General features: G+C 34.3%; 1 protein-coding gene across 4 annotated transcripts in view; it reads right to left on the bottom strand.

Annotated features, from left to right (window-relative positions):
* The window catches only part of GPR174 (G protein-coupled receptor 174), a 39,326-nt gene that overhangs the window by 26,090 nt on the left and 2,110 nt on the right, over positions 1-11,126 (bottom strand). For 3 of the 4 annotated variants that reach the window (XR_003047537.1, XM_006916151.1, XM_006916152.1), the window contains exons 1-2: positions 10,908-11,070; positions 1,884-1,975 (exon numbers count right to left, since the gene is read on the bottom strand). The exons of the other annotated variant lie outside the window; for it this stretch is intronic. The gene's annotated coding sequence lies outside the window, so the exon portion shown is untranslated. Of the gene's footprint in view, positions 1-1,883; positions 1,976-10,907; positions 11,071-11,126 lie in introns of those variants that run through there. 4 annotated transcript variants of the gene reach the window in all.

The following is an 11,126-nucleotide window of genomic DNA, read 5'->3' as shown; positions in this document are numbered from 1 at the left end:
TAGGAACTTTCATATCTATTAATAAATTCAAATGCATTTGAATTTCCTCTGGGTACTTTGAATTTCATATCACAACAGGGATTCAGGCTCAGTCAGCACTTTCATTTGTTAATACCTCCAAAGAAGGCATAGTATTCTGCTTGAGCCAACAGATAATTATGTTTCATAATAGTTATATCATTAGCTGTATAAGCTACTCTACCTATTATTAATTACTAATTTGTGAGTGTTACAAGCATAATATGCTTCAACAGATGCCTGATTTTTTTCTCCTTGTCTCACTGAGCTTTCCAACTATACTCACCCTAATTACATCAGGAAAAAAGACTTTAGTCTTGAACAGATCCTCTTTTCCTTTTTATTAGAAAATGTAACTAGAAAGAAAGGATGAAGTGGCTTCAATTTGGCTTCCAGATATACATAAACCCTTTTACTAAATATTTAAGTTAAATATGGACATATTCACATACAGAGAATATGTGCACTATAAGGAGTTGTATTAATTTTTAAAACCGTGATCTCCTGGTTAGGGATATAACTGAATGTGACTATTTTCTACATTTTTAAATGACCTATGCATTCATTTTGCTAATGATTTTTTAACCTGAACTTAAGTATTAGACATGGTCCCTTACGATGGTTAGCTATCTAGGCTGGTGCTCCATTATACACTTCTAAGAATAGACATCCATACAACAAAGCCAAAAAAAAAAAATTTCTCTTCGTAATCTGCATTTTTCAGATCTAAACTAAGACTCGGTGACTTTTTTTTACTTTATTTTTTTTCCAATGAGTATTTAACTTTTTTAATGTATAATTTATTTGTAAAAATTTTTATGCTGACATTGGTTAACAAATTCTAAGTTTCAGGTGTACAATTTAACAGTAAGGCATTTATATATATTGCATTGTATGTTCACCACCCATAGTTAGAATTCTTTCTGTCACCACATATGTGACCCTTTTACTCCATCTACCTCTCCCCTTCCCCCTCTTCCCCTAACTTCTAGTAACCACTAGTCTATTGTCCATGTCCATGAGACTCAGTGACTTTTTAGCTCACTAATCAGTGAATAAACACTTGCCTACTATTCACAGGATTCACCTACAACCACTGTAATCTTCCTTCTAAGCTGCATCCCCTTCCTTAATGCAGACTCTCTGGGGAGGAAGTATGTACAACCCGCATAAAATTAGGAGTAATACATGGCTTTGTTAATATATATACATATATATATGTATATATATATATACATGTGTGTACATATACATATATATGTACATATATATACACACATATATACATACATATATATACACACACATACATACACACATATATATATATATTTATATATGTATTTACATATACGTTCTTTTAAAAGTTTGCCATTGAAATCATTTGTATAATCTGTACATAGACTTACTTTCAAAATGGAAATAAAGGATTAAGGTGAGGCGAGTGAAAAACTTAAGGAGTTGCCAAATAACTCAATAATCAAAATACATAATATTTTAGTGCAATATTTTTTAAATTAAATGCAAATCCATGATGAACATAATATAAAAACAAGTAAAGACAAGATTGGTATAACATTTTTCCTTTGCCTCAGGCTCAAATATGACTCATAAGGCACTATTAAAAAGAATATCACATTCTACCAAATATTGAGAAACCACAGCCTTTTGCATTCTATAAAATTACATTTATAGAATGTGAGAACCTGGCCATCACCTACTTAGTAATCTATCAAGTGGACAAGTAAATGTGGAACAAGTTACTAGTAAAGGTTCTTAGTACCTGCCCAGGGCTCACAGAGTGAAAGAGTGCTCTTTAAGGGATGATGCTAAAACAGAAGTCAAGACTATATTTGAGTACCTACTGTTTTCTCCAGGGATGGCGAAATTCTTTAATCAGAGCAATAGGGTCTCCCGAGAAGCCATGGGGAATCTGGCTGGATTAATTTATTCATGCCTGAAAATAACATAGAACAGTGACCAAGTGCTGCTTGAAGAAGATGCTCACAGAGGGCTAAGAAACTACAACAGGTGGAAGCTGAGACCCCCCAAAATGGATTACTATGTGCAAAGGAGAGTATGGAGAGAGTCACAATTAGCCCTTGGTGGTAGCAAAATGGAGTGAGTGGGAATCTTTTTACCATTTGGCATTTCTTTTTGTCTTGGCAGCCTTTGGAATGGGTGAGAGAAGTTAGGAATGTCAGGACCAGGGTTCGCAAGTCACTCCCAACTATGATAAGCTATCTTAGAAAAATCCTACAGCTTCTAGTCAAACTCATAACACAGTTAGGGGACATAAGCTGACTTTTTTCTCAATTGAGAATCTTTTCTGAGTTCTCATGACCATAATTGTTTCACTGGTTAGTGAATACATATTGAGAGAGATTCAGCTGGCCACTGGATATCAGCACAGCAAGTACTCAATGATAAATTATCTGCTACACAAAACTGCTTAACAAGTATCCTCGGAATGCTTGTAGATGGTTTCCTATGAGGGGTAGTTTAGGAGCATCAAAAACCACACCTCTTTTCTCTCTACTCCACTTTACCCAATGATCTCTTGCCCAGGCTTGCCACCTTGCCTGAAATATTCCATTATAAATACAATACTTTAAGGTACTCTGTCTCCAAGAATCTCCTAATAAAATGAAAATACAAGGAGGATTTTTACATTAACTCATTAACTGTAATCAATCAGATAAGCTAGTTTTCACCTTAGGAAGTAAGTGGGATGAAATACAAAGAGAGATGCATTTTACTTAGTAGCATAAGGGAAATAAAGGAACTTAAAGGGGGCAGACTTAGGCAGTGTGATGTAGTAGAACTACTTGAAATGCCATATTGTATAATAAATGTTGTCAGGGAATTCTACAAAGAGGAGAGGGCAGATAAGATAGAAGATAAGCAATCAACATAACAGCTTTTATCTAAACAAACATACTTCAAGCTAGTCCTTTAAAACAATCTTCATTTTAAGGCACTTCATCTATTCTATTTTATGGGCAAGTGTCAGACTAGATATCAAAAATGAGTTTTGGTTTTGAGGTCATGTTATCAAATTCTTCTAAAACAACCATATACTCTAAAGCTATTCTGTTTTACTTGCTGGCATTTTCAACTCCCAAGACCAGCCACTTAAGCTGATATAAGGCCAGGTGTAGGAGAAGGAGCACTGGTTAGAGACATAGGCTTCGAATCCTGGCCTTATCATTAATTAGTAGTGTTACCTTGGGAAAGTCCCTTCTATCTCTGGACATCAGTCTTTCATATGCAAAATGAAGGAGTTGGACTAAGTTATCCCTCGGTTTCTTTGGGTCCTGACAGTCTAAGTCTAGTAAAAAGTTTGAACTGGTAGGCCCATTTCTAGATAAAATTTGGAAAATATATGAAGAAATTCTGTGTGCTTCCTTTCTAGTAATTCATCACTGCAAATCCAACCAAGAGTTCTCACAGCACAACCCTAACTGTCCAGTAGCCATATCCAATCCACAATTCACAGTCTTAAGCAGCCTTTCTTGGTTGGTACAGATATGTTTCTGTCATGTCCCCATCAAAACATTCCTTAGGACTTATAAATATAGCTCTACCTTCCCTTCTTATGGTTGGTGTGTAGCATCAATTTTGTATAATTTTCTCTCCAATTCTGGTGCTGTATAGCCAACATAGAGTGCAATAGGAGGCCAGTAGACAACTATACACGTAAATCAATCTATTTCTCCAGACCTATATAGGAGAGTCTTTATGTACACCTTTATTTCTGAGCCCTTTCCTTATGTTAATTTTGACTTGCATCTAAAACCACATGTTCTGTCCTAGTCTCTGATATAGCCTTATATCTGGAATTCAGAACCTTTGCTCTAACCTTGCTCTAACATAGATTAGATTGAGAATAAGAAAGCATATCTTTTGCAAAAGCTCTAATATGATTTCCTTTTCGCATCACATCAACTTAGTGTGAATGGGAATGGTGTCCCTCTGTTTAAGGCAAAAAAAATGTGAAATCACATAACTTCTTCTAAATCGCTATTGTATAATCAGATTTAATATGTCCTACTTTATCCTCCCCAAGTAAATAAGCTCCATGAGAGCAAAGGCTATATCTTATATGACTCCTGTTATTACCCACACTACACTGGAAAAATAGTAAACATGTCATAGATATTGGCTAAAAAGAATTGAATTATTTCATCTATTCTTTCCATGATCTCTTTTTTATCCATTTTATTCTGTATTTTATGTGTTTTATCCTCCCTCCCCATTTCCTGTCACTCAGCCTAAATCTAATAATAACAAAACCTATTTTTAAATTGGTGAATCTTGACTTCTTCTATTATGAACTCTCTTGATTCTCAAATAGAAGACAAAATAGTGAGATGTGGTTTTATCATATAGAGACAGCATAGCATGATGGAAACATCTTTGGCAATGAACAGAATTGGGTTTGAAAGTTAACCAAGACAGTTGAACAAATTTGGGAAAGTTATTAATTTCTTTAACATTGGTTTCCTCATCTATGAAATGGGAAAATAATAGATTTATTGCGAAAATATAAGAGATCTTGCTCAATGCTTAGTATATCATAAATTTGCAATAAATAAGAATCATTATTTTTAATGATAGAAAACTCAAAATCAAAGTTAGAGTCAGTATTAGACATGCTTCAAAAACCCGGTGAATCCTAAACTCTCTGTAGCTGCTTAGATACTTAAAAGTTTTTTTTCTGAGTCATTTCTAGGACGATTCTCAGTTTAGAATAGGACATAAGTTCTTTGGAGGAGAAAATCAACAGCTCAGGGATGCTCTGAACCCAGTGTTGATCCTTAGTTCATGTGAAGAATTTGGCTCCGGTTTGAAGTTCACAGCTTGAGCTTTGAGGAGAATTTGGGAGCAACTAAATGTGCTTCTAAACCCTTAAATCACACTGGAGAATTCTGATTATTTTCCCTTTGCTATAAAAACCAGACTGGCCTCCCAGAGCAGTGAGAATAGAACAAGGCCAAGGCTTAGAATTCTCCATGAGGAAAATGATGTCAGCATGCTTAGGAGTGAGACTGAACAAATCAAAACTAATTTACCTTCTAAAATAAAATTTTAAAACAAAATAATTCCATACCCACAAAAAGGTTAAGTAAAATTCAGTTTATTTTTAACACATTTTTAATATGAAAATAATTTCATATTTTTAATAAACATGCTGAAATTTACAGGAAAAAAGGTAATGAACTGATCACCACTTCCTGAAGTACTTTATATTCTTTGACCCAATATGACAAGGGGGTTAAAGCATGAAAATATTATTGGATTAGACTTAAAATTTCCAAAGCAATATCATACAGTCTTTGGAAGGGAGTATATTAGGGTGGTTCACCATTAATTTTCATTTCATATGTATCCAAAATTTTTCCAAGAATTTCCCAAATGTATCACTAAAATGAAAAGTCTGGGAAAAAGACTGCATCTCTATCCGCTGTATCAAAGACACCCACATATTAGAGATTCCACAGCATTTGGAGAGGAGTCAGCATAATTAACCATCATGCCCATATGCTTTAGATATTGGTTCAACTTAGGTTTCTACTCCAGTTATATATGTTTGGCCCAAGTTCCAGTAAGGGAGTAACTTACAACCCAGTATAATAAACCTTAATATCTCTTCTCTATTGGATCATGTTACAGGGATTTTCAGATTTACTGATTCCCAGAGGTCAGGCAGTTTTAAATTTCCTGAGTGATGTTTTTCCCCTAGGAAACACTTGAACAGATACACAGATGATATTTTTCAATGTGAAATTCTTACAACTTTAACTTAAAAAACAAAATGGTTATTAAAAAGTACTTCTATGTCAAATATGATCCAGGTCATATTCTCTGAATTCTGAGAAACAACACTGTTCTCTCTGCAGATTGCAAAATGTCTTCATAGTGCTTTGCTTAATTAAATTTCATGGTCCAAAATTGAAGGAAGTTTACTGTATCTTACATGACCACAAGGATCTTTCAGCAAAAGGCCAGACCAAAGCTGACTAGCCTAAAATCTAATAGATGATTCCCCACTTTGGGTAATTCAGGCCCCATATCTTATTTCCCTGATCAATCTGGATTGGTTATATAGACTGACCACTTCATAGTCTGTCATATTCATACTCTGCTTCAGCACGGTAGCTCACCATCAGGGTAGCTTTATTATATCCATTGATGTAAAATTCACCAAGAGTCATTTTTTTTTCTTTTTAGTTCTGTTAAGCTTTGGGAGGCCATAGACTTTCAGTAGGAAAGGCATTACTGTACCAGATGCTTCAATATGGGCTGTGCCTGCTTTTGGGAAAAACCACATATTTCTATTGTTAGTGGTTCTTCAGAGAGACTAATGCTAGTTGAAATAACTGAACTTTCCTTTACTATATCAAATTAGTTTTATGAGTTATTAAAAATCAATACCCCCTAGTTTTAACTCTCACATTCTTAGAAAACAAGAGCCTAGTACTTTCATAATTAAAAGATGTTAGGATAAAGGGAAATTAGTTTTAAAAAATATTTTAAAATAACAACAAACTAATCAAATCCCGATCAAAAATGGACTCAAGAAGATAGGAAGATGCTATTGTTATTATTATGAGAATGTGGGAAGAAAAGGCCAAAAACTATATCTTTAAAATATTAAATGTATAAAATCTTTAGTACAAAAATTAATAACGACCTGGAAAATATAGGTCCCTACAACTCAAGCCAAAAGAAATATTTCAAGAGAACAATACGGTGCTTACTGAAGAAAAGTTTGTTTATTGGACCTGGGTTATACTCTTTCTTTATCTACATTAACTAAATTATTTGGATAATCGTTTATTTATTTATTTTTTTACTGTGAGAGGCATACGTAAACATAATTTTATATCTTAGAGCAATTCTGATAAAATTATATTATAAAACTTATCTAGCTCTTTCATATCATTGTGTTTAAAGATATCACCAGCCTTTTACTTTAGATTCTTTACAAGTATGTCTAATGCATATCTTTGATTCTTTAATATGCACATTATATGCCAAATTGCCAAATGTGCATTAGTCTCAACCACTTCCATTTCCTGGGAAGAACAGAAAGAAAGAGCTCTCCAACTTTTTATAGTTAATTTAGGACAGAAATCGTTTCTGTAGTTTAGAGCCACTGTCTTATTATTTAATTTGCCTCTGTAATCAGGGTGGTTTTATCATATCTATTGATGTGACATTAATCACGAAAACCAAGAAAACATTTCTTTTTGCAGTTTTAGAATGGCTTAAAAACATGTCTAACCAATGTACTGTATACTTGAAATTAATAATAAAATTAAATTAAAAAACTTCTGATAAATAATAGATCACTGTCCTTTACATGTCATTTATTTTTCAGCATACCATTTGGTCTGACATTTCAAAAGTAGCCACACAGGATAACACATTTTTAGTTTTAAAGAACAAACTCAAAGGCCAGCTTGTGTCACTTAAAAATATTAAATACTTCAAACAGTAAATAAGTATCATTGCTGTTACCTTATAAATAACTTGTAAAAATTATTTTATCATATAAAAATAAGTCATCAGCTTACAAGAAATATCTGGTAACATGTTATTGGCTTATGAGATATATCCGAATCTGATCTGCCAAGTAAAGCTGAAAAGAATCTTAGCTAATTGATTATAATTATAACAATATTAAAGCCTTTCGTCTCTTACTGAGAATGCGAAAAAATCCTTGCCATTATCTGCCATAAATAGTGTGGGATGGAACAAAAGCTTTTGGTGGAAACAAATATAGTGCCAAGAAGCAATGAAGGAGTTAAGGGATTTTAGACTTGGTGGCAGACATTTGTATATATTTTCAGTACCTGGTGAGATAGTAATTATTCTGTCCAAGATACAACTGAGCCTGAATGGACAGCCTTGACTCATGCTTTCAGCACAAGTCATGCTTCTATGTGACCCGCATACTGAGAATGGCTAATGATTTAAATATTGGTTTCCTCAGTAGGTATTCAGAGTGGTGAAGTTTCTGGCCCATACCCAAGTCTCCAGAGTCTATACAGACTTGATTTTGGTTAATACCCCACATTTCTGATTATTTCTCAGGAACTCTGCCTGCATCCTAATGCAGCCATTACTACAAATGAAAGTAATGTCTCTGAAGCACACTCTCCACTCCCGATTGCCTTCCAATGACTATACCAAGAAAACCCACTTTAATTTTCTAATCCCAGGTATCACTCTGTCATATGATAAACATTAGAAATAGTCAAGCCACTAAGTGCTGCATCCTCTTAAGGATTCACACACCACCAATTATTATATATTTAGCTTCCTCACTCTTTTCCCTAAGCTTGATATGCCCGTTTTTGCCAGGCAGATATCCTGTAATCTTGACTGCCTTCTCAAGTCTGGAATCTCCGACACCTCAAGACTTCCTGAATATTCTCTCTTATCTTATAGCTTGGACAAACTGTTGCCTTGGCACTCAGTATAGCACATAAGCATCTAATACATAGCCAGGTCTATGTCAGTGTTGTATTATAGCACTTAGTGTGTATTGATTTGCATTTCGGAATTTTTTTCTGTGGGCACAGTAGGAATAATTCTCACCTATCCTTGCAAGAAAACAGTGGTAAAGCCCCAAAATCAAGGTTTGCTACATTATCAATGCCCTTGGGAGAAGCCTGAAGTGTGCCTCTAGTATTGAGAATTTCTCGAGTGATTTCAAAATGACATATTTTAACATTTCCCAATGAATAATGCATGTGTCTCTTAATCTTCAAGCCTTGTTAGGCAATAAAGAAAGTAAAAGAAGCACTGGGCAAGACATCAAGAGACCTAGGTTCTGGCCTTTTCTCTGCCAAAGACTCATAGAGGTACTTGACTCAGTCACTTCAACTCTGTGAGCCTCAGTTTATCCAACTGTAAAATGCAAACTGTCAATCTATGTTATTTCCCAAAGCATAAAAGAATCTCAGATGTTTATCATTGCTCCTGCAAGACTATTTGAATCTGTTTTTGGTCATTTCTTATTCTCTGGCAAGGGTTCTGGAGACTGACTCTCAAGGCCTATGGAACAAAAGGAAGACTTTTGGCAGGTCACTTTAACAGGCAAGGAAAACGGGACTATCGGTGGTCCTTCTTCTCAGAAACAGGTAAGGGTCAGAAGAAGGAGTTAAATTCTCTTTCTGGTTCAGGGCATCTGATTGATGCCAAAATTCTCTATGAGAGTAAGACATTCTTCTTTCTCCTCTTCACTTCTCTTAGCTAGTGCAAAGAGGGATAATCGAATTCATTCATTCCTACGGGTCTCTAGGTGTAAATTCAGTGAAGTTTTTGGAGGAGTCAATGTACTACTTTGTGTTTATTTACATTTACAATATTCAGGACCATATTGCATTACCCTCAAGTGAATAGATAAACTAGATGGCTCCTGTCTCACAGAAATATTGCTGCAAACATATAGCAAGGTAGAGCAGTGGATATGTTCACAAGCACAAAGAACATTTTCTGTAATTTAAGAAAGATCCCTCCTCTGACACAAACTTCATAGAGGATAGCTTTTATGTGATCCAAATATTTGCTGGTGTGGCTGGTAAAATCTTTCCCTGGGCTGAAAAACTTGAATTATATCTATAATATTGATGCTTTTGCTACCATACTTGAGATTTACAGTAGCTGCAGGGAAGAAATATTCCTTGCTGAATGATCCAAATCTCTCTAACAAATAGTAATTGAATAATTGAATAAATTTTTTAATAAAATTGAATCAAATTATAACTTTATTTTTCCCCTGGAGAGATTAGAGCAGTATAAAAGGAAGTTCATGCACACCACCGTTGGCAGCAGAGAAAGGAGTAGGAAAGTCATTTGAGATTTAATCCTGGGTCATGTTTGCACCATGGAAATACATACTTTCTCCTTTCTTTTCTTTTAATCTCTAAATACAGCTCTTAGCAGTTACATGCCATTAATAGTCTCATCGTCTGATTTAAAGTTAGAAGGAAACTTTCTTAATATTTTCTCTTTGAGCACAAAAGAGAAACAACATGGAAACCAGAAACAACTTTACTTATATTTTGTTAAAATAAGCTAAGTCAGTTATAAGTATCTAAAAATGTAAATTTAATCCAAAATTATTTTGTCCAGTCGTTGATATTTTAAGATACAGATTATTTATTATGAAAGATATAGTTTACCTATGAGAAACAGAGCAATTGTGCCTGTTGTCTTTTTTATTTCCTCTCTCTCTTTCCACAAATGTGTTTTTCTTTTTTTCAGATTGCTTTCTTTGAAAGCAGAACCTCTACAGTTAACATTAATCACAATTCAATTTTACAGTAAAAATATATAACTTATATAAGTTGATAGGAACATGCATTCATGTTGGTAAAGATCCTGAGACATAAAAATATCTTATTTTTAAATCATAGCTCATTTTGAAATAACATAAATTTAACCATTTTAATCATCCAGAAATAAAAATATTGTCTCTAAAGAGTTATAGCAAAAGGTAGATAAAAAGCATTCTACATATTCATGCAAATAACTCTACTTAACAGGGTTTGTTGAATTACAAATGTTCACAGGGCTATTTTATTAAATATCAATTGAGTGAAACACATTATTAAAAACCTCTCCATGTCAAACATACATTTCTCTGAATTCAAAGTTGCCTGCCCCCAACCTCAGGCAGCCAACCATATAATTATTTCTGTTTGTGCAAATACCAAGGAAATGACATAGGAGGATGGTCCAGGTTCATTATATTCATATCACCCTTAGATCTGGCAGGTTACCCAGAACCTGGTGTGAAGAGGCCAATTCCAGATATTAAAGGTGAAAGGCACAGATAAGAGCTAATTATGCATTTAAAAACCGGAGCCTACCGTTTCAGTTTCTTTCTGTTTTCTCCAGAGATCTCCAAAAGTTCGTGTGACAGCCACTGCAACAAGGACACTACTGATCTGTGCATCAATTCCGGCACTTTGTTCTGAGAATAATCAATCCAATCTCCCTTTACTACCAGAAATAAAAGGAAAGAAAGAGAAAAGGAAAGGAGAGAGGGGAAAAAAGAGAAAAAAGAAAGAAAGGATGAAGGAAGGGAG

Source organism: Pteropus alecto, unplaced genomic scaffold, assembly GCF_000325575.1.
Source record: "Pteropus alecto unplaced genomic scaffold, ASM32557v1 scaffold126, whole genome shotgun sequence".
Taxonomy (NCBI): domain Eukaryota; kingdom Metazoa; phylum Chordata; class Mammalia; order Chiroptera; family Pteropodidae; genus Pteropus; species Pteropus alecto.
The sequence above is the reverse complement of the archived record's forward strand: the minus strand, read 5'-3'. Positions and strand labels throughout refer to the sequence as shown.